Source organism: Dasypus novemcinctus, chromosome 13 (assembly GCF_030445035.2).
Source record: "Dasypus novemcinctus isolate mDasNov1 chromosome 13, mDasNov1.1.hap2, whole genome shotgun sequence".
NCBI lineage: Eukaryota > Metazoa > Chordata > Mammalia > Cingulata > Dasypodidae > Dasypus > Dasypus novemcinctus.
Window position 1 is genome coordinate 100,021,523 of NC_080685.1, and position 26,141 is coordinate 100,047,663.

The window sequence follows — 26,141 nt, forward strand, 5'->3', positions numbered from 1 at the left end:
TGTAAAAGAACTATTAAAAGAATGACAAGACAAACCACAGACTGTATACTTGCAAATTCCATATGTAATAAAGGAATAGTATCAATAATATATGAAGAATTCTCAGAGATAATTAAACAAATCAACCGATTTTAAAAAGTGAGCAAAAGATTTGAACAGTCAATTCACTAAAGAATATACAGATAGTAAAAAAGTACATGAAAAGATGCTCAACATCATTGGGCATTAGGAAAATACAAATTAAAACACTGCATACCTAGTTGAATGGCTAAAATTTTAAAATATTGACCATACCAAGTACAAGGATAAGGAGTAGCCTGAACTCTCATATAATGCTGGTGGGAGGGAATGCAAAATGGTACATTTTGACAGTTTCTTATAAAGTTAAAAGCTCACATATAATATGACCCAGCAATCCTACCCCTAGGCTTTTCCCAAAGAGAAATGAAAACTTACGTTCACAAGAAAACCTCTACACAAGTATTTATAGCAGCTTTTATCTTAACAGCCCCAAATTGAAAACAACCAAACGTCTTTCAGCAAGTAAATAGGAGACACACTGACATGTCCATTCAATGGAATACTACTCAGCAGGAAAAAGGAACAAATTACTGATACATGGAACTACATGGGTAGATCTCAAAACCATGACACCAAACGAGAGAAGCCTGGTGCAATAGGCTTCAAGCTGTGTGCATCCATCTATACAACATTTTGGAAAAGGCAAAAAGCATCAGGATGGAGAACGGATCAGTGGTTGCATGGTGTTGGTAGTAGGGGAAAGTGTTGAACACAAAAAAGCAACACAGAAAATTTTGAAGGATGGTGGAACTGTCCTGTATCATGATTATGGTAGCATCAAAACCCTTAGAGCTGTGCACTCCAAAGAATGAAATTTAATGTATAAAAATTAAAACCAATTATTAAGCCAAGAAAACCAAAACCCTAAACAAACAACCAAAGCTATAAAACAAAAACAGAATACTTCTTTTGCACAATCATAACAATACTTTATTTATAGTTCATGTTGACAGACTTTATTTCCTTTGGAAGAAAACCATCCAGGATTGGGGCACAGGCTGCAGCTGTGTTTCGTGCTGACCCTGGCTCCTCGGGTGGCACTGTCCTTCGGGCCTCGGCCTTATTAACTCACAGCGCTGTCAGGCATCCTTTTATAGACTACTCTGCCGCCTTCAACTGTAAAAAGGATTATTTGATGTTCTTAAGATTGCACTTCACCTTCAACGGTGCACACTAATTATTTTTTACCATGGATAATGCATATGGCAACTAAGCATGTGCACTGCTTCCTACAAGTTCTAGGACAAACCCCTGTGGTTGAGATGTTGTCCCTAGAGCAGAGCTGCAACTCCTGGGCACCAGGGACTTGTAGGGACTGTGGTTGGCAACTACAGCTGCTTTGGGTTTAAAAGAAAACTTTTTCAAATCGTGGACCAAAAAAATTGATGGGGAGGGGTGGAATTATGTGGTGAAATATTTTTTCCCGATGATATTTGCCAAAAAGTATATTTGGGGGCAAACAATTATAATTGAAGAAAGCAAGTTCATGCCATCAAAACCCAATTGCCCCTTTAAATAGAAACATCCCAGCCCAAGAACCTCATGTGAAAATGTCATATACCAAGACTTTTTTTTTTTAATACAAATACCCACTGAAGTATCTGGATTTAAAGCCACCCAGAGACTCAGAGCAAGCCCAGCCCCAAATATCACATCTAATTACTCAAATCTCAGGACTTGAGTTCATAAGCAGGAACTGAAACAAAAGGTGACGCTTTAATTTTTCCAGCCAGACCCGGAGGCGTAAAACCTTTTTCTCGGGAGCGTAGGCAGAGAGATGAACGACATTGAAAAATGGCTGCTCCTCAGAGAACTTCTCTTCAAAACTGGGGTCAGGTAGAAATTAAAGGCTCTTTCGCCTACGTTCCTGGCAATGTGTACGCTTCTAAAGTTCTTCAGACACGCTGTTGTCGTTAATTGTCGTGGCCTCGATCATTGCCCAGCTGTCCTCAGGAGGCTGTGGACTCCTCTAGGAGAGCCAAAGAATATCATCTCTATGTGTCCCCGGAACGCAGGGGAGATTGGTGTATGATGTGCAACTCAGAAAGGTTTGAAGAAGAAAAGAAAGATGGAGGGGAGCAGTCATGGTGAGAGAAAGAATAAGAAGGGAGGGAGGGAAGAGGGGGGAAAGTGGGTAAGAGGAGGGAAAAGGAGAGAAGAGGAATGGAAGGAGAGGAAGAAAGAGAAAAAAGAGAGAATGAAATGGGAAGGAAGGAAGAACAGTGCACCAAGGGGAGAAGACGAGGACAGCTAAGGTGGGCTGGAAGGAAGGGCATGTCTGGTGTGGGAAGGGGCAGCCATGGGCCAGCCTGCACCCCTGGAGGCCCTGTTACCCAAATCTGCCTGTGGCCGTGTGTGTGGCCAGGACACTGTCTCTGAAATCACCCCCCACCCTTTGTCCCTCTTGCTGTACAGCCCCATAGATGTCGGAAGCCGTTGCGTGGTTCAGCACAGGGCCAACTGAGCAGCTGAGGCCGGAAGCGGGAGGCTGAAGCTGCTGGCTGGGGGCTGCTCGGTCTGCTCCCCGGCTGCGGGCCTGGGCGCCAGAGCCAGAGCAGCCAGGTCAGGGTGGCGAGGAGCGGCTGGCATCGCGGGACGCTCACAGTCTCTCCTTTCCAAGGGCCCAGGCCGGCAGTGCTGGGGAATCGGGAGGGGCTGGGCAGCCAGCAGCCCAGAGTGAGAACTTGCCCTTGCCAGAGCCAGCTGCTGGCTGCCATCTGGGTAGGGGCAGTGCCAGTTTCCCAAATCTGCCTTCCCTTTGGAGAAGGGGGGGAACTCTGTGCGGAGAAGATAGCTTCCCCTTCCATCCTGAGGCTCTCAGTCAAAAAACCAACCAAACCAGCCTTTGAAAAAGGAAGGGGTGAGGCTATGCCCACGTTTGGCTATTTCCAAAGGAATTTGGTTCTCCCGGAGTCTTTAAATCCGAGAAAAATCTTCATTCACCCTTGATATTCTTTGGTTCTTTCATTTTAGTTAGTGGTAACTTTGATATTTTAAATTAAATCAAATTGTTGGCACAAACAAAGCTGGTGTCTGTGGGTCTGTTGTATTTGTCACGTAGGGATCATCTACTGTGAGGTGGAAATGCCCTGAGAGCTGGGCCTTGTCTTTTTTAATTCACTCTCTGCCATGAAGAACGCTGCGCCCTGCCTGCACTGAGACTGACTTAATGCTCCCTGATCCAGTCATTCACTCATGGGTTGAGCACTCACCAGCACCTTCTCAGGGTCAAGCGCAGGGGCTGGCTGATGAAACGGTGAACATCAGCCGGTTGAAGGGAAGCCTTCCCTGCACTCCTCCTGGAAGTCGGGGGAGTGAGAGCACGTGTGGCTGTGCGCGCACACCCGTGAGTGCTACCGTGACGCTCGGCCGGAGAGCACAGGTGGGTGTTTGCCATGACTGTGGTCCCAGGAGGCAGGTGGGAGAAGAGTTGGCACTTGGCAGATCACAGACTCAGGGGCTCCTCCACAAAACCAAATGGCAGGCAAGCTTTAGCATGGGTGAGGGTCAAAATATCTACCCACTCTCCCACTATGGGCACTTGCCACTCAATATCATAGACACTGGCTGGGAAAGTCCACTACGGCCACCCTGCTACACACTGGCTGGACGTGAGCCCTGGATTTATTTTTTATCATTTCCTTACCTTTCAAACCCTTCTCCTTTACTCTGAGTGAAGTACAGAGACACCCCAACATCCCGCCGTAGTAAGAACTCATTATACAGAGTCCGCGTGGAGGTATGCGTGACAGAAGTGCCTACTGCTTCCGGGGGCCTCCAGGCCCTCGGAGAGCTCCGTCGTGGGGCTGCAGTTTAGCTTCCCTACCCTGGCTAGGACCCGGGTTCTGCAACAACCCTAAACGAGGCCATCCTTCAGGCAATAGCTGGAAGAGGCAGGCTGAAAACCAAGGAGGGTCTCCGAGATTACGTCAGCCCCTGACCTACGGGTTTCGTCTCCCCACTCTGGATCCTTAATGTTTAGCCTGCATGGGGGTGGGGGACAATTAGGCCCCAAGAAAAACTGGTTCACATGGTCCAAACACACAAGAATAATACTCTCTTGCATTTAAGTGTTTGCTGAGTGACTTTACCATAACTTAAAAAAAAAAAACACACATGTAGCTGTAGCTAACATACATTGTTCGATGAATTTAAATGCACATGATCTCATTTGATCCTCACCACCTTTCCGGAGATAGACAAGGGTTATGGGTTGACTCGTGGTCCCCAAACAGATACAATGAAGTCCTAACCCCCAGCGCCTCAGAATGTGGCCACTTTACTTTTTGGAAATAGGGACATTGCAGATATAACTCTTTAAGACCGGCCATCCTGGAGTAAATTGGGCCCTGAAGACCATCTGACTGGTGTCCTTCCAAGAAGAGGAGAAAAGACACCAAGACAGACACACAGAGGAAGAGGCCACATAAAGACAGACGGCATTTATGCCAGGGAGGGCTGAGCACTGCCTGAAGCTGGAAGAGACCAGGAAGGATTCTTCCCTAGAGCTACTGGAGAGAGAATGGCCTTGCTGACACCTTGGTTTCAAATGTGCAGCCTCCAGAATGGAGAGAATAGATTTCTGTTGTTTGAAGCCACCCAGGTTGTGATTCTTTGTTACAGCAGCTCCAGGAAACTAAGCCAGCAGAACAGCTCCCATTTTATAGATAAGCAAAGGTAAACTGCTGGCAGGGTAAGGGGCAGAGCCAGACCATCTCAGTGCTCTTCCTGCAAGCCAAATTACTGACTGGTAATATTAACTTCAACATGCAGGTGCAGAAAGCCACTGGAGAAGAGAGAGGAAGACTGGACGCTGCCTCGATGGATACGGAGTTGAAAACGTGGAGGATCTGTTGATGATGAGCCCCAGCTCTGACGCCCGGCGCTGTCCTCGCTGACCATGCGATGCTGGGCAGGTTGACCGGTGTCTCTAAGCCTCTGCTTCCTCACCCATAGGAAGGAAGCAGCACCTTTCTCATGAGGTTGCTGTGAGAACTGAATGCGATGACAGAGGAAAGTGCCTATTGCAGGGTCCAGCCCAGTGTAAGCGCTCAATACGTGACAGCAGCAATTATTATAGTGGTTACTTTTATCATTTATTTCTGAGAAGGCAACTCTGCTCTCAGCCCAGAAAGGCCTCCCCGGGGCTCTTCTGAACTGGTTTGTGCTCCCAGGAGCTCCTGATATCTAGCAACCGTCTCCTGTATGAGGTGGCAGGAAATCATTCTGGGAAACTGAGGCATAGAGAGGTCAAATCCCATGAATAGCAAATGTCAGGGCTGAGATTTAAGCTGGGTAGCTCAATCCCAGAGCCTGTGCTCTTAACCCCTGCGTGGTGTAGCCCCCGCACTGTAACGAGGGATCTGCCTGCAGGTCCAGAACTGTGTGCCGCACGTGGCAGGATGTCAGAGATCAATCATAGAGTCATTGGGAAGGTGCTTACAGGCAAGGCACCTTTCTCAGCTCCTCAAATCTCATTCTGAAGCTCTTGCTTCTGCTCCTACCAAAAGCCTGGGCAGCCCTGGAGTTCCTTCCAAGAGATCCCCCGAGACTTGAGATTTGCTGAGCCACAGCCAAGGAGGCTGAATGACTTCCCTAAAAGTCCTCAGCCGTAAATTCATCTCCAAAAAAAAGAACATTTTCTAGGTGCTTATCAAGACATAGCTCTTGTGACATTTACTGGGCTGAGATCTTACTGAAAAGGTGTTTCCTTCCCTTGGGAGGGCCTACAATTGAGGAAGAAGAGGCAGTTCTGATGCACATATGAAAATGCCAAAGGACAGGTGACAGGTTTAGAGAGACTCTAGAAAGATCATAGGGATGGAGTGGTCTTTGTGTGGGCCCAGCCTGAAAGAAATAGATCTACTCAAGATGCAAAAGTACACTCTGAGGGACTATGAGGAGAGCTTACACAATCAAGAAGAGCACAGAGAAAATGGGAAGAGGATTGTTTGTTAATCCTGGAACTCTGAACTCAGGCGTCAGCTCCTGGACTGCAGGAGAGTGTTTCAGGACAGGTCACAGGCAATCATACTTCAAGGCACCGGCTGCCTCCAGAGGTTCCATGGGGTGGGTATTAGTGTTGTACAGCTGCTATAACGAAAGATCTCAACCTTGGTGGCTGACAACAACAGAAATTTATTCTCTCGCAATTCTGGAAGCTGGAAGTCTCCTAACAGGTGTATGCAGGGCCACGCTCCCCCTGAAGCCTCTAGGAGAGGAAACATCCTTGCCTCGTCCAGCTTCTGGCAGCCCCAGCCGTCCCTTGGCTTATGGCGGCACAGCTCTGGTCTCTGCCTCCAGCCTCTTGTGGCTGTCTCCCCTCTGAGTCTGTGTTTGAATTTCTCTCTTCTTATAAAGACACCAGTGATATTGGATTAGGGTCCACACTAATCCAGGACAACTTCATCTTAACTAATTACATCTGCAAAGACCCTATTTCCCAATAAGGTCGCATCTGCAGGTACCAGGGTTTAGGACTTGAACGTGTCTTCTGGGGGGGGACACGGTTCAACCCATAAAAGGGAGCAAGCATCCATATCTTCAAGAAGGGTTTTTATAAAGGCAAGGAAGCAAGAGTTAGCTTAATATGCTAGAATGCTGGAATCACATTTCAGCCTGGGCCTTGCTGGATGTTTCACCAATATCCTTGCCTGGCATCTCAGCACAGCCCAGAGGACTGTCAAGGCAGGGAGTTCTTGGCCCACTCTAAGTATCTGGAAACGGAAGCTCGAGAAGTCATGCACCTAGGATTTGTGCCACTTGCACCTTCTCCCAGGACTCCAACTCCAAATACAGGGTGAATTTGGCTTCTCAGGCAAGTGAAGATCACTGAGGACAACACAATACACTCGGATTTTGCCATTTTCATCTGAATCCCCAGGATCTGAGTAGATCCCAAATGGGTACTTTTCGGGACCAGACCAAGCCCAGCCATTCAGAGAACAAAGCCTCCTTCCCCTAAGCTCTTAGGCCTCCCCCATTAAACCCAGGCTCATGTGCCTCGCACAGGGGTACCCAGCCACTACGATGTGTTGATTTTTTAAAGAATAAAATGAAACAACATGTGAGTTTTATCTCTTTATCTCCTGAGTCCAGAGGGAAAAAAAGAGCACAATCTGTTCTCCCAGTGGGACATCCACCTGATTAGAAGTCATAAAACAGAGCAGTCCTTTCGTTAATAATGGCTGGAATATCTCTGACCCATGGTTACTGGAAAGAAAAAAAAAAAAACCTAACTACAGATAAATTCCCTAGGGTTTCAGATCCGTTTTGCAATAAGCTGTGTTATGAAGGAAACCTGGCCCCAAAAGATAGTCTGAATGCAAAATAAAGATAGTTCACATGCTTTGAAGCAGGTACAGGGCTCCTGTGAAAGCACCAGAATCATATTTTTGGAGGATCATTATATTTCCTGCTTCAGACTTTATTTGGGTCCCACAGTTCTTTTATGCAACTCCTATTTTTAGTGATCAGAGGCGCCATGTCCTGCCAGGCAGGGGCCTCAGCAGGGCAGGTCTGGGCAGGAGGGGCAAGGGTTGGATGCCCGGGGAGGCAAGAGAGCTGGGCAGGCACTAGGCAGGCACTCTTCGGGGAGCAGGTGAGGCCCGCAGAGCCAGACAGGCCAGAAGTGGGGCGGGGGGTATTCGGAGGGAGAAGACTAAATGAGCACCATGGGCTTAGGGAACAAGACTCCAGGGACCCGGAGGTAGCGAGCTCGCAGGAAGGGGCTGGGGAACAGACATAGCAAGAGGACCCTTTGAGCTCTTTTGCATGCCCTGTCATAAGAGAGAGGGCAGGGGCTTACATGCATAGGTAGGTTTAAGCCAAAGAGGTACAGGATGACTCTGATTAAGGCCAAGGGCAGAAGTGCCAGGCTTGCTGGGAGGGTCCCCGCAATTAGAAGCCTTTGGAGAAGAAAATGGAAATGAGTGTGGTCATTACAATTTGTAATAAAAGAAAACCATCCTCTTCGTTTGGCATTCATTCATCCACCGTCTAATCCTGTGATACGAATTTTTGTTGAAGAGGCAGGAAAGAGAAAGCACAGCGTCTCCTGAACTGGAATTGGCCAGAGTTCCTTCTCTGCTGAGATTTATCGGATTCTTTTCCTGGGGGGTGAGTCCCACCATCTGGGCTAGCCTCTAGACTTCCTTATATAGGAAGATAATTCTAAAATCCCTTTCTGACCCACAGTTCTTCCCACCATTTAACCCATCTGGCATTTTTCTGGTTTTCGTGTGTCTCAAGAAAACAAAAAGCAAGAATATCATTAGGAGGTGTCAGAACACAGAGGAAGGGTCCCTGCAAAAAAATCTAAGAGATGGATTCCAGCCCTCTGTATGTTCAAGGAGACCCACCTACCTCTCTATTCTGAAGAATCCACTTCTCCCTTTCTGCACTCTTCACCAGCCCCATCTGGGCCTGACATGGGCCTCTTGGTCTGTCGGTCATGTAGTCATATCTCTCCTTTGTCTCTGAAGGCTTCCTCCTCCTCCTGGCCTTTGTGCGCTCAAAGGAGGCCTGTGCCACAGCAGGGAAGAGCAGGTCCAGGGAGGAGATGCTCTGAGGTGGAAGGTATTGTTTCACGGCCAGTCATATTCTGGGAAACATTCTGGAAATCCCCTCTAGATTGGCCCAACCTTTTATGAAAGGAGACACAAGGGACATTAGAGAAGACTTTGCCAGCCAACTAGAGTAAAGAGAGAAATGTGCTAGAAATAGAAAGACGTGGATGGGTTGAGGTTTAGAAAGCTGATGCTGAATCCTGGACAGCAGTGGGCACGTTGACAGCACCATCTTACTCACTGCACCACTGCGGTACATAAACCAAGCCTCCAGCATTTACTTGTCCATGTGACCATGAACCTGCTCAATGCCAAGTGCTATACTAAATAATGGAACATACAGGAGAGTCCTTACTGGTTGACAAGCACTTATTGAGAACCTACGTTGAATAAAGCATGGGGGAAGGAGGCTGAGGCAGTACACAAACTAAATGAAAGGCATATCCTTCTCATCAGACTGGGTGAGGGAACAAAGCAAAGTCTCATGAAATAGCCAGGTGGCATAGCTTAAAGAAAACCTCATTTTTCTTAGTAGTACATTCCCCCATGGAAAGAGCTTCACTTCTGTTGAGAAAATGCTGGTCCTCCTGGGCATTAGAATCAGCTGGTGCCTTTGATTGAAGAATTACAAAGAGCAAAATTTCTCTGTAAAAGAAAGGAGGAGATATCCAATGGACGCTTTAGGGAAGGGTTCAGAGAGAGGGGGACCCAGAGGCTTACGGCTGAAGAGGAACTTTGAGAAGAGAAGGTGGAAATCTTGGTCTTTATTTATTTATTGCCAGATAGCATATCATTTAACTTTCTCCTTTATCTCTCCATGACATCGTAGTTAATTCTACATTACTCATTAATGTTTTGTGGGTTGGGTCTGTTTGGGGTGTGTGTGGGGGGATGATAAATCCCCAATTCCAGCTCCAAGACTGTCACAGGCAAAAGCAGAAGGTTCTCATGTGAGGAAAACTATGTGCACATTACATTGAGGACTTTTTTTTAGCACTGCATGAGCAAGTTTAGATGTGAAATACATGTGCTCAGGAAATTCGAAGTCGGGGAAGTGATTAGAGGGGGGAGAGTAAACAGGATAGTCTTCCTAAAAGAAGCAAATTTTTAGCTAACAGCCCCTTGGGTGATAGAGTCAAGACACAGAAATTCAAAGGTTTTTGTGTAGTTTCAGAGACCCCAAAATACACATATCATTTTCTAGCCGCAGTGCAAGATAGGAGCAGGTACGTATGCAGAAATACATGTACACTCAGCTATACCGACATCTACCATAGAGGAATGCACAGGTGTGAGCCAAATCACACACCTGGGCCACACAGCCAGAGAACACTTAGCATATTTCAATCCATGCAAAAGTGGTCATTCCTCTTGCTGAGAAGGTTGAAAAGCGTTCATTAGTATTAGAACTATGTCATTGCAGAAGTGCAGAAAAGTCAAATTTATAACATGTTTGACATTTTTAGTAGAAAATGCAAATACTTAGCAGAGAAGGTTGGGCACATCCCTTAAAACCATTCCCTCACAAAGTTGAGCTTGGGTTTAGGTCTTTCACAGAGAAAGGCTATTAAATCTAAACCGATCCCAAGATCATCGTATCAAAGTCAGAATGTACACTTCAAAAAAACACAAATAATCAACACAGAAAATAAAAAACACAAACAGCAATGAAACGTAGTTTAAAAAATCTTCAGGGAAGGAGATGTGGCTTGAGCGATTGGGGTCCCGTCTACCATGTGGAGGGTCCCAGGTTCAGTTGCCAGGGCCTCCTGGTGAAAGCGAGCTGGCCCGTTTGGCAAGGTGAGCTGGCACAACAAGACGATGCAACACAATAGGACTCAGGGGAGAGACAGTGAGAGACACAACAAACCAGGGAGCTAATGTGGCTCAAATGATTAAGTGCCTCTCTCCCAAGATGAAGTTCCCAGTACCTCCTAAAGAGAAGACAAGAAGAGAAGACAAGCCGACACAGAAGAACACACAGCAAATTGACAAAGAGAGCAGACAGCAAGCACAAGCGGCAAGGGGGTAAAAAAAATCTTCAGCTTCACAGTAAGCCAAAGAATGCAAATAAAAATGACAGGACACCATTTTTGCCATGATTTGCAAAATCTAAAAAGAATAAAGATGTTCTGTATTAGTTCAGATGGGAGTGTGGAGTGATGGGCTCTCTCCTACAACATTAGTTTGGTACATAACCCTAACAGAAAGCAACATTGACAAAGATGTGCACTGAAGGATTTCCAACCCAGGATTCTCTAAAATCGTGAAAATTGGAAACATTCTAAATGTCTAGCAAAAGGAGTTTGTTAAAGTATGATGTACATTCAAAGAAATGCTATGTTACCATTTACGTTAATAATGTAAGGTTTCGTGAGTGGGAAAATGTTAATACACAGCAAGATGTTGAAAGTGAGAAAAGCAGGTTCCAAACAATATACAAAATGATATTCTTTGTAATAACAAAAATAATTGACATATTTGGTTGTTAAACTAGAATATGAACTGCATGATAGCAGTGGATCTTTTGACTATTAACTGGTATCCAGAAAAGTTACCTGGCATAAAATAGACCCTCAATAAATATTGGTTAATTAAATATTACTTACTATGGACCAGGCACTTTTGTAAACACTTTACATAATATTTCATTCTCACAACCGTGCTGTGCTCTAAGTCTTAATATGAACACCACAAACTGTGAGAAGCTGAGGCACAGACAGATTAAGCAACACAGTCCAGGTCACCAAGCTAGTAAGTGATGAAGCTAGGATTCAGACTCAGAAAGTCTTGAGTTTCCACTCAAACACTTTTCTATACATATATACAGAGAAAAATCTGGAAGGATATATGCCAACACATCAACAGCTGTGATTTGCACATCCTGGATGTTGAGATTACTCAAGGTTTTTTTTTTTCTTTTTTTTTTTTTTTTTAGATTTATTTTTATTTATTTAATTCCCCTCCCCTTCCCCGGTTGTCTGTTTTCTGTGTCTTTTTGCTGCGTCTTGTTTCTTTGTCCGCTTCTGTTGTCGTCAGCGGCACGGGAAGTGTGGGCGGCGCCATTCCTCGGCAGGCTGCTCCCTCCTTCGCGCTGGGCGGCTCTCCTTATGGGTGCACTCCTTGCGCGTGGGGCTCCCCTACGCGGGGGACACCCCTGTGTAGCACAGCACTCCTTGCACGCATCAGCTCTGTGCATGGGCCAGCTCCACACGGATCAAGGGGGCTTGAACCGCGGACCTCCCATGTGGTAGACGGACGCCCTAACCACTGGGCCAAAGTCCGTTTCCCAAGGTTTTTTTTTTTTAAGATTTTTTGTTTATTCCTCTCCCCTTCCCCCCCATCCCCCAGTTGTCTGTTCTCTGTGTCCATTTGCTGTGTGTTCTTCTGTATCCGCTTGTATTCTTGCCAGCAGCACTGGGATTCTGTGTCATCTTGCTGCGTCAGCTCTCCGTGTGTGCGGCACCACTCCTGGGCAGGATGGACTTTCTTTCGTGCTGGGCGGCTCTCCTTCTGGGGCGCACTCCTTCGTGTGGGGCTCCCCTATGCGGGGGACACCCCTGCATGGCACAGCACTTCTTGCACACATCAGCACTGCACATGGGCCAGCTCCACATGGGTCAGGAGGCCCTGGGTTTGACCCCTGGACCTCCCATATGGTAGGCGGACGCCCCCTCCATTGAGCCAAGTGCGCTTCCCTACTCAAGGTTTTGTTTTTCCATCTTGCGTGTAAAAGTTTTCTAATTTCTCTATAATGCAGATGTAACAATTTATATTATTTATATATATATAAATAAATAGAAAATAACAGGCAATTTTCTTTAATGGATACTTTCTCTGGCCAAAAGCAGAAGAAAAGTAATGCAGAGGAGAGGGGTCCCCATGGAAGAGGGAAATGATAATAAACATGCAAAAAGTAAAGGGACTATGGTTCCCAAGCCCCCGGGTAGAGTGCCCTGTAGAAAGATAGATTTTCATTTTCTAAAATAAGCTAGAAAATTTCCAAAACCCACACACCCCCTAATTTCCTATGTGTTATGTCCCATGCCTTTCAGCCCAAGAGGATTCCAGCACACTCCATTGGGGTTGCCATTCACCTGGACGGACCAAAGGGCCATCGGCCTGTGCAGACAATCATTCAGGTACCATTGTCCAACAGATATTTCTAGAGTTCCTACACTGTGCTGAGCCCTATGTAGGAATGAGAGGGACAAACTTGAATAAGATACAGCCCCATCCTTCAAGAAACTCAGGGATAATTGGAGAGACTGACAAAAGGAAAACACTGTTTAAAAAGTAACAAAAAGTGACTTGAAGGAGCACAAAGGGAGGGCCTCTAATTCCTGTAACATCCTGTACTTAGCTCTATAACGGAGCTTACTCCATTCTCTATTTTAAGTGTGTCCTCGTACATGTTTACATCCCTGCTCCTGGCACAGAGTAGGCTGTTTAATGAGCACGTTCACCTGAATTGTCATCTCCATCTGGAGATGATCCTGCAGACAACTTATTCAGCGTGGCCCACTGAGGACAGGTCAAGCAAGAGGCTATACCAAGAAGACAGTATCCTAGAAATCTCTCTGGCTAAGAAGGAGCGAACCAGATGCAGGGACAAGAGGAAGATGGCACTTTCTAGGCTGGGTGAACACAAGTTCAGGGCTGACATATGAAACAGCTGGATTTGTTCTCATCAAAACAGATATGGCTGAAGCAGAGATGAGACTGGGGTGGTGAGCAGAGCTGAGTCACGAAGGGCCTTTCATTTGTACGATGAGGTTCAGAGTTTATCTTGCAAGCTATGATGATTCAAAGAGAAGAGACAGCATCCAATTTTGTTATAGGAAAATCATGCTGGTAGCATCATGGGAGGTAGAAGAAAAGGAGCAAGTTGGAGGTAAAGGAGGGCAGTTAAACTAGGAAACAGCTGCAGGAAACCGACCAGGAAATAGTGAGGGCCTGGAAGGAGCCAGGGGCTTCAAGGCTGGAGAGAAAAAGACACCCCAGTATTATTTTCCTCTGGACCAGATTAAAATCCTTCTCGGGCATACAGACCTGTTAAAAACTGGCACTTGAGTGCAGAAAAGGCAGAGACCGTCTTAAGGACTGAGCCATCCTGCCTGCTCAGCAGCTCCAATCCCCAAGGTTTCACACCCCACTAGCACCTCATAGCACACCCCTCCCACAGGCAGTAATGAAGACATCCAGGCAGCCAGAGCAACACTCGGAAGCAGCAGCAGAGGGGGGGGAAAGTGCATTACAGAACCCAGCATCTGTGCCTCGCAGCTGCCAAGCAACCTCCATGTGTTCCTGCAGCTGTCAGCATGATAGCAAGGGAAGAAGGAACAGAAGGGTGCAAAGAAGGTGCAGCCACAGGCTCTGAGCACTAGGCAGGTAGGTGGGCTCTGGGCAATGCAAGGCCCGTCCTCCGGAAGCTCCAGGGAGCTGCTGCTTTCCTTGGAGATGAACTGCCACGCAGGGAGGGCCCTTAGACAGACGGGCCACTCCTGGGGCTACACGTAGCAGGAGACCTAGACCTTCACCTGAGCCAGGTGGCCCAGGAAAGCTGAGATTGGACTGGCCTCACCTGCCTCCTTAGTTCAATTGAAGGCCCCAGGCTCCATTTCTGAGGGTGCAGTATGACCTAACACTTGGTGTTCAAGTACATAAATCAAAGTCAAGTATATTGAGAGGATTCCATGACCCCCTCATCACCAACTACTCAAAGATATGACCCAAAGGTATCATTGTTCCCCCAAAACAGGGAATTACTGCTTTTGACATTCACCTGTGTTAAGTTGGGGACATGAACTGTGTTGCTAATCCACTCATTCATCCATTAATTCAGAGATGTATTAAGTACCTACTGAATTCATAATAATGTATATATACCAGACTTTGTGGCAGCTAAAAGAGACACAGAAGCCTGGAGTTTTCACCATGCTATACAACTTACAAAGAATTCTCGCCACCACCATTTTTCTACAACCGGAGCTAATGTTTACTCTTCTGCACTGGGGCAGGATTCCAGATAGTCACATCCATAGATGGTTGTGACTGCCCCAGGCCTCTGCCAACTGGTCGTCAAACACAGCATTTTGAAGACGACCCCAGGCCCAAGCGACACTGTAAGGTCAGACTTAAACTCTCAAAGTGCTTGGCCTGACATTACCTGCTAGTGAGTAGCAGGATGTGAACCCTCGAGGAGCTTATGATATGGTCAAGGAAGGAAGCTATCAGAGAGACATGAAACTATCCTAGGGTGACATGAGAACAAGTCCCTGAAAGTGTGGGCAGAGAGCACACTTCTTTGGAAAATAACAAAAAAGGGAGAGTTCACCAGGTATACAAGGAAAGCTTCGTGAAGTATGTCAGAGGTTTAATAACTTACATAGGATTTGAAGGAACTTAGGATTTGAACTGGAGTCTGTCGTGGTTGTTAGGGGAACAGTCTCCAGAGACAGATTCCCTGGGTTCAAAACTCAGCTTTCCCATGTATAAAATGAGGATGATAATAATGATACCAACTCGAGAGCTGTTCTGGGGTTTAAAAGAGGTAATCTACATAATATCACTGGCACAGAACATGCTCAGTAAATGATTAGTGTTGTGATTGCACAGTAAGGGGTTAGAATCCCTTCTGCAGAAGCTCTTTACTTCCCACGTGTAACATCCGGGACTCCGAGTGGCAAGCAACAGAAACCATCTCTGATTAATGATGAGCTGTGGCTATTTAAAGAGAAGGAATTTATTGAAAGGTAATTCATAGAATCACCAGAAAGGCAGAAGAACCAAATAAGAAAATGGGCAGGAACCAAAGGAGCCTGAGCAGCCAGGGCCACAGAAAAAGCCGTGCCTGAGGAAGCACAGTGAGGGTGCCTCTGCCAGTGCTGGACAGAACCCCGCAGCTGGCACGTACCCACGCAGACAGCGGAGCCTGCCCTCACCGTCTCCACAGCCACCGTCTTGAACATCCTGTCTCTGCATCTTAGCTCCCAAATCAGAGCCTGGGAGGGGGCATCTGTGGGGCAGGCCTAGGGGATATGCCCGTACCCTCACTGCCATAGAGCAGGGGGAAACAGCACCCCAAAGCTCAACTTTTACAGTGCAAGGAGAGCCCTTCCTCCCATCAAGGCTCATACCCAAGTGAAGTGTCCACACACTGGGTGGGGGGTGGGCGAGAGGGGGAGTTCCAACGCTGAGCAGCTTAAAACAACAATTGTCCAGCACAGCCCGCCAGGCTGTCCACGACAGGTTCCTACCTGCCCCCCCAACCCCTGCGACTTTCTGACTCAGGACTTGACTCTCTGGCAACACTGCACTAGGCTTATCATGCTCCTGCAGGCCTCCACGCAAACTTATTCAATGCTTCTTATCCTTCTTCTTCCGCTCCTTCTTCCGGTTACTGTCTATACATTCTACCAGACCCAGTTATTATTTCCATCTTTTTTTGAAATCCTTCCTCTCACCTCTAAAGATTGGGTTAGCCGCTCTTCTCCAGATTTACATCACATTAAATAAATAGCTCCCCTGCAACATTTAATATTTTGAAACAAGCTGCTCAGTGAGCTCCAAGTTTAGAATCAGAATATTCAGAATCACCTGGAAAGCGTATTTAAGCACAGCCTTCTAAGCCCCTTTCCTAGTTTCTGATTCAGCCCATCTGGGGTGGAGCTCTGGAATCCGCCTAACAAATGGCCAGAGGATGCTGCTGCTGAAGGTCCAGGAACCACACCTGGCAATCCACCTTCCTACTCATCCTTTAGAGCAGTAAGTCTCAACCAGGGGCAGTTCTGTGCCCCATCCCCAACCAAGAAACATTTGACAATGTCTGAAAACATTGGGTTTCAGAACATGGGAAGTTAGAGATTGGAAAGGATAGTTTCTAACCTTCCTTGCATCGAGGTGTGACCACCTGAGTAAAGTCTGGTCAGCTGGATTTAAGTGGAAGTCATGCATACAACTTGGAGTCACATCCTGAAAGGGGAGAGAGGCACGTGTCCCATCCTTGCCTTCCTCCCTGCTGCTTGCAGTGTGGACATGGTGAACCATCTTGGATCAAGCAGATGTGGGCAATTCCCTGGGAAGATAGAACAAAAATTAGAATGAGCTGAGTCCCCTGGAAAGACACACGGAGCAAAGCTGCTATGGGAGCACCGGAGCACCTTCCTCCAGACGTACTTGAGAGAGAAGAGAACTTCCATCTTGGTTAAGCCACTGTTATTTTGGTCTTCTGTTACATGCAGCCAAACTCATACCCTAGCCAATATTACAAATCCAACTTGAACTCCAGCCACTTCCCTCACTGTCATCATAGATTCCTGGGCGTAGAAAGCTAGAAAATGCCTATCTGTGTGGGGTGGACTTCAGCAGTTTCTAAGTGGACCTTTCTCCCCTACCCCAAACCCTTCTCCACCCACTGATTGCTGAAGATTTACTCTCAGAGAAAAACCAAGGCTTTCATCCCTCTTAAGATACAAATGGCCCTCTGTATAACACAGGGAATCCAGTGGCAGACGATGGACTGTGGTTAACAGGACAGATATGAGGACATTCTCTCATGAACTATAACAAATGCATAATACTAATACAGGGTGTTAATAACTGGGAGGGTTGGGGGAAAAGACACTGAATGTGAGATATGGGCTACAATTAGTAGTGATATTTTGATGGTGCTCTTTCATAGTTTGCAACAAATGTTTCACAACAATGCAAGTTGGTGGTGGTGGGAAGATGTTTGGGAATCCAATACGATGATATGCATGTTTGTTTTGTAAGTCAAAACTTTTTACTATACACCTATTGTTTATGGATGTTCATGTATGAATGATGTACCTCAATAAAATTTTAATTTAAAAAGTTAAAATTTTAAAAGATATAAATGCCCCAGGAGGAGTAATGCTTTATGGCATTATTAGCATTTGTACCTGTGTAACAACAGAATTAAGAAAGTTATGTTAAGAAAGGGGAAAAGGATTTAGAATGCAAACATGGCAAAACCCAAAACACATAGGTCTCAAACTGCCCGGAAGCTAGAGCAAGACAAAATATTGCCACCGCAAACCCCTCCCTCTTATGACTGCCTACCCATGTCTTAACACTCTAATTAAATCTGGAGTTGGTCTAATGACTTAGTGGTCATTTTTGTTGTTGTTGTTTTGTTTGTTTGTTTTCAGGCGGTACCAGGGATTGAACCCAGGACCTCATATATGGGAAGCAGGTGCTGAACCACTGAGCTACATCCTCTCCCCTTAGAGGTCATTTTGAGGAGAGTGGAGCCGTCCCAGGCAGATCCCCTACGCACATTATCAGATGAGATCCAGGAAGGTCCTGTGCCCCTCCGTAGGGAAGGGGTAGGCTACCTCCTCAGGAGCAGAAGAGGGGCCAGTCTTCTTCCCCCTGCTACCCCAGGTCTCTGCCTCCAGTAGCTGACACTGGCCCTTCCCCTTGTCCTTGACTGACTAGACACCTAATTCATCTATTTCCTCTTCACCTGGGGATCCGGTACACTTTACAGTATGTGGTTGGCTCAGTATCCTCTGAAGTGAAGGAATCTTTATACTCTGTCAACCTCCATAGCTTTGGGGAACATTTTAAATAGCATTTGGTGATGGAAAACAAGATACAGTCACCCTATGACAAAGATGCTATTGAGGAAGGCCCCGTAATGTTTGTTATATTACTGTTAAGTGACAACACTTGCACAGCTATTTTTTATTCATGCAAATGAAGTGTGCATCAAATGAAAGCAACTGCCAGTCAACAGGTTGGTTTAAATACCAGACCTCTTTTTTTCTTCCCTTTTATTAAATAAAGTGCTAACAAGGACAGAAAAGAAACAAGATGGTGTCTTTTGATTTGTTTTAATAGTGTTTTTTCCCTCTCTTCTTCCTGCAGTAGGCCTGGAAGGTCATAAGATGAGTGGTTTTCATTTCACATCCCTGAGCCGTAGGAATCCAGAGATGATAAAAAAAGAAATGCACTTTTCTGTTCTCCCTTTTCATTTGGATTCCTCCTGTCAAGGTGCCCAGAATAATGCTTCTGGAGCAGATGGAGAAGGCACATGAAACCACGCTGGGAAACCACGGTTCCAGAAACAGTGTCTGTGTCAGCCTTGCTCTCAACATCAAGGCTGGCCTCGGTGGAGCCCACCTCGCTGTCCTCTGTCCCCTGCCCATGCATCCCATGGGACCCGAGGAAAGTCAGTAGGAAAGGAGCCACATCTGCCCGTGCGTCCCACGGGACCTGGAGCACTGGGCTACTCGTGATGGCTCTCAGGTTGGTGCCCACTTCTAGAGGTCCCATATTTTCCACCACGTGGCCCTCGGGAACTAAGAGCCCAAGGACGTTTGGTGATGGTCTGCAACCACAGCATGGTTCTCTCCACTTTGGCACGATGGTGATGTCAGAAAGAATCCTGAGGATAGTCAGGAGGAAAAGAGCCACATCTGCAGCCAGAATGAAGAGGGCTCCCTGCAGGTGCCCCAGAAGATGGCTAATGATGAAGAGCACTTGTCAGGTATCTGCAGGCCCCTGGGCCCAGAATGTAAGGATGGGGTGGGAAAACATCTGAGACTCCACTTCTGATTTTGTACTGTCAGAGATTATTTTCTTATTATGGTATTGTATCCACATCCTCAATTATACCTCTAGAATAAAGGGATCTTGGGAACACGGCCAGCATAGTGATAAATAAGTTCAACAGCTCCACAGCACATCTGTTTAAACCATCACCTGGTTTAAACCTCAATGCAGGAAGCAGAGGCGGCTCAAGCAATTGGGCTCCCATTTACCTTATGGAGGTTCCTGGGTTCAGTTCCCAGGGCCTCCTGGTAAAAGCAAGTTGTCCTGTGTGCAGAGCTGGCCCATGCAGAGAGCTGGCATCAAAAGATGATGCAACAAAAAAGAGACACAGAGGAGAGACAGTGAGAGACACAACAAACCACGAGCTACGGTGGCTCAAGCAATTGAGAACCCCTCTCCAATGGTGAAAGGTCCCAGGATCAGTTCCCAGTGCCTCCTAAAGAGAAGACGAGAACACAAGCAGACACAGAAGAATGCACAGAGAATGGACACAGAGAGCAGACAGCGAGCCCAGGCAGCAGGGGCTGGCAGGGGGGGGAGGATAAATAAATAAATCTTTAAAAAAACAAAACTCAGTGCATGGTGTGAGACAGGGAAGACTGAATAGTCAGTCCTGTCAGGGTCTCATTAGGGTCCTGGAGGGGGCCAGTAAATGGCACTCCTCTTCACCCACAATGAAAACAAATTATTAAATCAAGCATAAGGCAGGAGAAAGAGTCCAGAACACAATCTTTATTACAAAAAAAAAAAAAGCCAGTTGGAAGGACACTGCTTAATGAGAGCCCCAGGATTAGGCAGGTTGACTGTCAAAAGGAGAAGGGGAAAGATTCACGGAGTAGAGGGGGAAGAACTCTCCTGCTCTGTGCAGAGGACTCGCTCCCAGAAGGAAAGGGGATAGATGAGTCATACATGTCCAGATTGTTTTTCCTAAATGTATGGATCAGATAAGTCACTCTACCTCGCCTGGAGCAAGTGAGTAAAGAGAGTCTAGAATGCCCCACACCTCGAGGATAAAAACATAAGGAGGGGGGAGCAAGTTCTCCCTCCCCAGTATCATAGGAGACTGAGAACTCTGACACAGAGAGATGTTAGGAGAGTTCCTTGCACCTGGTAAGCAAAAGATGAGGCCAAGTCTTTGGACTCCCAAGCCCAAGGCCACCATGCCCTCTACGGACATTGAAGTTCAGGGAGAGGAAGGGTCCATCGTCATGGCAATCACCGGCCATTTCCCACCCTTCCACATTTACTGTATCTCTGCCTGGTTTGGCTTCTCAAACTTCACTAAAGTTTGCCGACATTCTCCTTTTCTAAGTTGAAGTTTAAAGCTGACCGACACTTCTCTAGCCATCACCACACCATAGCCTCACAGAAGGCTCTTCCTTGTCAACGAAGATAACCCTCAAATCTTTATAGCTCAACTGACACCTAAAGCATGTTTTGGGGGATGGAGCAGATGGTTTGCAGTGCAAGCGATCCATCCTCAATTAGAGGTCTAGGCTTTAACCTTGAGTAAGATCCTCAGAGAGCTATGTTCTTTCTTAGTCTCCTTGTCTTCCAAATTGACATTAAAGAAGAAACTGCACAACAAAATTCTCTATAGCATTTATTACAGTGTTACTGGTCATTCAGGTCCCTAAAATCAATACACACAAATATGCCTGCCTTTTAGCCCTAAGATGACTTCCAGGCCCTGAGCCTCAACAGACTTGCAACTCCTACACTTTGGTTTATTGGACTTACCCCACTCAGCTAACATGGAGGTGAAGAAGGTCAACCACCACACCAGGGGGCCAAGAGTGCCTACAACTGAAAGCAGGAGAATTGCATCCAGCATCCATGTGGAATCTAAGCCCCCTCTTGATATAGATGTGGAGTGGACACAACCAATCCAAGGTCCACAGGATGGAGGAATAGAGTATGGATTAGAGTGGACTTACTGATATTCTATTCATGAACTATTATGATTAGTAGTCGAAGAAAACGTGACATTGGTGTGGAGAAAGTGGCCATGGTGGCTGCTGGGGGTAGGGAGTGGGAGGAAAAGATGTGATGTGGGGGCGTTTTCAGGACTTGGAGTTGTCCTGGGTGGTGCTGCAGGGACAGTTACTGGACATTGTATGTCCTCCCATGGCCCACTGGGTGGACTTGGGAGAGTGTGGGCTATGATGTGGACCACTGATCATGAGGTGCAGCGGTGCTCAGAGATGTATTCACCAAATGCAATGAATGTCTCATGATGATGGAGGAGGTTGTTGTTATGGGGAGAGGAGTGGGATGAGAGGGGTGTGGGGTATATGGGGACCTCATATTTTTTTAATATAACATAAAAAAAATAAATAAAGACAAAAATAAAATAAAAAATAAATAAAATAAATTTTAAAAAATGTTTTATTAGGACAGTCTTTGATTAAGGTCATATAAATTCGGCTATAAATCATGTTGATAAATTATGTTTCCCTTTCTGATTTGGTCATCATGAAATTCAAAACAAAATTTGTGGTTCAATGCTTGTTCAATAGTATAAGACCCTAAAATTTGTTCTCTCTTTTTTTGTTTTTGTTTTTTTTTTTTTTGGTGCCAAATTATTTTATTTGAAGGAATGGTACAAATGAAAGTTCCCAGACTGTGCTTGTCAAAGAGATACTCTGCCAGGACAGAATCTGGACCCCCATCTTGCACAATTTGGTTACGTAGTCACCCAATTCTCCCAACATCCTCTCTTACCACACTCCCAACCTATGATGCCTACTGCCTCAGCCATCTGTTCTGTTTATATTCCCTAGACTACAATACTTGCTTTCTACTTTAGACTATGGATTCTTGCAGGAAATCATAAATTTCCTAGGAAGATAAATAAAATGCATCCCCCATCTTCTTTATCTAACCTCCAATAAACTAATTATAAATTTTACTTTAAAATTTTAAAAAGCATGTATTACCTAGGCTTTTAAATTTTAGAATCAGAAAAAACAAAAATTTAACTTAAATATAGGTTTCCAAATATTCAAACAGTTTTTATATACTGCCTAAAATCAAATGTGCAATTAGAACAGCTTTTCTTTTTAAGTCAGTTTTGGTGACTCATAAATGATCAATTGCATTCTAGTTTTCAACACGGTGATTTAGTTAGACTTTCTTTTCTTTTATCACTACCTAATTCACAGTATTAATAAGTATTCATAGGACAAAGAATTTGACTAGGTTAATGCTGATTTTATTTCTATAAATATATTCTAGTTTCAAAATCATTAAAGGCTTTATTTTGCCACTTTGTATGCCATGTATAAAGAATAGACAGTTAGTAAACTTTGATAAAAGATCCCATTAAACATATCTTCCGGAGGCTCTGTCTATTGGCATCTGCAGCTAAATTTCATCTCCATTGCCTCTTGAGATTGGAAAGAATTTTTTGTTGTTGTTCTTGTTTTGGTTAGTGTTTTTCTCCAGAAATATCAACTGTTGCTGTCATTCTTATCAAAGTAGGTTATCTCATTGCTGGCTCATACTTTTAAAATTTTCATTAAAAACTGATATTCTTTTCAACTTCAGGATTTCCAATAGCTATTTTTTAGTCATAGTATGGCCAAGGCTATGTTTTTGCCAAATATTTTTTAATGATCCAAAGCCTAGCAACTAGACCATTGTCAGCAGTTTGGCCTTTTTATCGTAAGTAAAAGGGACAGAATTGAAACCACTAATTTTATTTTCTGGATTTTCTTTACTTATTCTGCTCTTTTATTTACAGAGATTGAAGAGAACAGATGAGGGTTTTTAAAATTATTATCTTGCTTTTTTATCAACGAAAACTATGTGGTAATATTTATTTTAAAAATTAAATTTTAAATTCTTATGTTCATCCAGATTAAAGTCACATAGTAGATATTCACTAATTCATGTCATCATTCATTCATTCAACCAATATTTATTCAGGACCCTCTGTGCCAGCCATCATCCTGGGAGACAGAAGAACAGCAAATGCATACTATGGAGAAATCAGAGAAATAAAAGCCAAACAGTCTGGCTATTGGGGAGCCAATGGGCAGCTTTAGAAACACAGCACACCCAGGCCTGGCATAGAGCAGGTGCTACACAAAGTAGGTTGACTGGAATGACATCCACCAAAACAATTTCAGGTCTGTAATACAACAACATATCAACACGCCCACGTGAGTACATATCAACCTAAGAAGCTACGGGCCAAATCCATGTCCACTGCTCAGAGAGCAAGTTATCTGATGCTGCTTCAATAAATCATCCCTTTCATTTAAATAAATTTTCATCATTTATTCACCTCTGATAGTTTTGTTCCCCTAAAAGTTGGAAGTACTTTAAGAGTATAGGCTCTGGGGATAGACTGTCCAGGTTATGCTTTTCAAATAAGGTATAAATTGCATACAATAGAATACATCTTAACTATCTATACCTACATAACCACCACTTAAACATGATACAAATTATTCCCATCACCCCAGAAAATTTCCTTATATCCCTTGCTAGGCAATTGCTTTCTGATATCTCTCATGATAAATTCATTTTTCCTGTTCTAGAATTCCATGTAAATGGAATCATCCAGCATGTACACTTCTGTGTCTGGCTACTTTCCCTCAGTGTTTTTGACATGTTGTATTGATCAGCAATTTATTCCTTTCCAGTGCTGAATGATACTCCATTATATGACTAGACCACCATTTGTTCATCTATTCTCATCCAAGGAAATGTAGGCTGTTTCCAGGCTTTGGCTATTACCACTAAAACTGCTATAATCATTTTTGTATATAAGTCTTTCTGTATACATATGTTTTCATTTGGGAGGGATTGGTAAATGCCTGGATTTGGTATAATCGGGTTGTACAGTACAAAAATTTTCAACTTTTTAGGAAACTACCAAATAGTTCTCCAAAGTGGCCGTCCCATTTTACATTCCTACTAACAATATATAAAAAATTTGGTTGCTCAATATACTCACTTTTGAAATTGACAATCTTTTTTATTTTAGTCATTGTATGTGAAATGTTCTCACTATGGCTTTAATTTGCATTTACCTAGTGACTAATGACTTTTCAGTTGCTTGTTGAAAACTGAACATACCCTTCCATGAAGTGTCTGTTCAAGTTTTTTTGCCCATTTTATTAGTTTTGTCATTTTATTGTTAATTTGTAGGAACTTTTTATATATTATAGATATAAGTCCTCTTTCACATATATGAATTGCCAATATTTTTCTCAGTCTGTGGCTTGTCTAGTCATTTCCTTAATGATGGAACAGACCTGACCCTATTCCTTTCTCCCAGTTAAACTCTGGAGAAGGATTCAGAAATACAATCTTTCTGACGTCTCTACCCATCAATCTTCTCTTTTCATCATACAATGGAAGGCATTTATATAGTTCCTCTTCTAAGTATCTTTGCTCTTTTGCTTATGGTCTTGAATTTGGCATGTCCCTAAAGTCATATATCTATATCTCCCTAGTCAAAATTAATAGTGTCATTCTGTAAACACACGTAGCACTTCATTTGTCTCTTTATTATGTTTTTCTACATTAATAATTTACAGATCTTCAACCCAGACCTTCTCTTGACCTCTGGACCAACATATCCAACCACACATACTTAGCATCTCCTCTTGGACATTCCCTTCAAATTTTGCAGCCTTCAAATGGAATTACTTATTCCTAACTCTTGCAAGGATATTCCCTTCTTGGTCTGCCTGGCATAAGTGGTAGCACCATACACCGAGTTCTTAATCCAGAGCCCAGGTGCTATTGGACCCCTATATCCAATCCATCAGCTAAGCTCATTGACCTTACATTTCCCCTAACCCCAAGTCTTGAATTTATCCACATATCACTATCTCACTGCCCACCCTAACCCAATCACCATTATCTCCCATCTACATTCCTGTTTTGCCCCCACAACACTCCAACTATATGGTCTTCAGGTAGTTTCTAGAACGTGCCAAGACTGCTCTCTTCTGATGCTTGCATTTGAAGATCCTTTGCCTGTAATGTTCTTCCCAGCTCTTCATATACCTAGCTCAAAGTCACCTCTCAAGAGAGGTCTTCTCTGATCTGAAATAGCATCACCCACCCTGGCCCACTTACCCTGATATTCTCTAGTCACAATACCCTCCTTCTTCCCTTCATGGAATTCATCCCAAATAGTGGTCACCTCTGTCTGGTTGCCCTCTTCCACTAGGCTGTACGTTCTAAGGAGATAGGTTCCATGCCTTTCTTGTTCACCACGTATCTCCAGCTTCCGGCAACGTTCCTGGCACAAAGTAGGCATTCACGAGGATTTGTTGAATGAAGGGATGTTTCCCTCACCAATTCAAGTCTAGGGTCATGTCTTTTTCATTTTCCTATTCACCCAGCACATTTCTTTACACGTAGTAGGCAACATAAACGTCCATGTACATGAATTGCATTGACTTCCTTCACTGTCTTTTTGCAAGCTGCATCACTTCCCTCGATTCAGCTTTTCTGATCTCATTCAGATATCCTCCAATCTTTTCCTCCCATATCCCACCTATGCCCACAGCCCTCTTCTAGCCACATCCCAATTTTGCTGTTTCTTTCAGACTTAGGCACTGCATGTTTAGGGCTGTGTCTACAAGACACTGAACAATAGGCAACAGACATTTTGTGAAGAAAATCCAGGTGCTTAACAAGCACTGACTAATCAGCTCCATCAGAGAGCAGATCAGGTAGACGTAGCCCCAGGCACAAAGCCCTACTGTTCCCACACCTTCCTCGCCGGGATGACTCTCCCCTCTCGTAAGGGTGGTCGAGTCTGATCCCCTCAGCCAAGGAGCAGATGGAGAAATTGTTTGCAACTGAGATGAGAATATTTTATCAGACTTCCTACCAATGAAGTCCACTGAATTATAATCTGCCAACAAAACACCGACAAAAAAA

General features: G+C 44.7%; 1 long non-coding RNA gene across 1 annotated transcript in view; it reads right to left on the reverse strand.

The window, feature by feature from the left end:
* Positions 1-26,141, reverse strand: part of LOC105747345 (uncharacterized) — a 185,092-nt gene that overhangs the window by 97,071 nt on the left and 61,880 nt on the right. The window contains exon 2 of the long non-coding RNA XR_009180240.2: positions 16,536-16,725. This is a non-coding gene — a long non-coding RNA (uncharacterized lncRNA). The remainder of the gene's footprint in view (positions 1-16,535; positions 16,726-26,141) is intronic.